Source organism: Populus nigra, chromosome 6, assembly GCF_951802175.1.
Source record: "Populus nigra chromosome 6, ddPopNigr1.1, whole genome shotgun sequence".
Taxonomy (NCBI): Eukaryota; Viridiplantae; Streptophyta; class Magnoliopsida; order Malpighiales; family Salicaceae; genus Populus; species Populus nigra.
In genome coordinates, this window is record NC_084857.1 from 18,599,423 (window position 1) to 18,600,802 (window position 1,380).

The following is a 1,380-nucleotide window of genomic DNA, read 5'->3' on the forward strand; positions in this document are numbered from 1 at the left end:
TTCTTCAAGCATGATTAGGTAGAGGGTTCGTGTTCATATTATAAATGTCTTTAAATGTTATACATCATGCCTTGATTAATTGCAGAAGCTTTCTCTTGAAGGCGTTGCAAGTATTGATATTACGTCCAGCAACACCAGCGTGGTATTCGAAGGTGAGCTCTAGCTTGTACCAACTGGGGTAAAGTGGTTGTAGAGGTGCCTGAGGTTCGGGAGCTATATGCCTGATACTTAATAGCTTTTGATACGTCTCATTTAAGGGTAGCGGTAATGGAAGTAGTTATTCTTGGACCCTTTGGTAATTTTTCTTTGGGAAATTTCCAATTTGGTTTTTAGCTTAAAAGTTTTGAGGCTTAGTTTTTTTTGTGGGAGGTGGAGAGTTAAGATTGATGTTGGCAATTTGGGATGGAGTGTAATAGTTTTGGAATGGGTTTTTCTTACCCCTATAGCCTTTTTTCACGATGGGTGCAGAAATTCTATCACTCTTGACGCCTTACTCTATGCGCTCACATATTATCACAACATCGGTGAATTACTGGGATGAACTACCCATCACATGCTCGTAGTATGATGCCTTGAGCGTGTCAACAAATAGAGTGACCATCTCTTTGTTCAGAAGTGAGGGATGTACTTAAACAGTTGATTCCCGCTATCTTTGAGCATATTCTCTTATACTTTCTTTGTCCCTTTTCTCTAGATTGAACAAGTTGGTTCTGTCAGGAGCAATGCCCATGTTGTACTTATACTGCTTGACAAAAGCATCCATCAGATCTTTTCATCTCTGGATCTTTGTGTTGTCTAATCTCATATACCAGCTCAATGCTACCCCACTTAAGCTATCTTGAAAAAAATGTATCAATAGTTTTTCATCATGTACTACTTTTGTCATTTTATTGCAGTAGGATTTGAGGTGAGCCATAAGACATTGTGTTTCACTATATTTGATGAATTCAGGAACACAAAACTTCTTCGAGATAACCATATTTGGGACCAAACATATCTTTGTTGCCCGTACTGGGTCATATAAGTCTACCCCTTCAATAACTCTGATTCTAAAAAATTACAACCAATCTCTTTTCGTTAATCATGTTCATCTATTCATATCGTAACTTAGCCCACTTGGACTCTTCTAATTTAACCTTCATCAAAACTCTCAAAGAAAGAATTCCTATTTCTAGAGGCATCACTGCCTACATTTCATAAACTAGGGAATGTGGTGTGGTTCCTGTGGATGTTCTCACTGAAGTTTGATATACGTGAAGAGCGGAGGAAAGCATCTTGAGCTAATTTTTATAGGTTACAACCATTTTTTCAATAATCTTCTTTTTACACTTTATATTCTTAAACTCTAGTCCACTTAGTTGCTACCTTGTATATTATTGA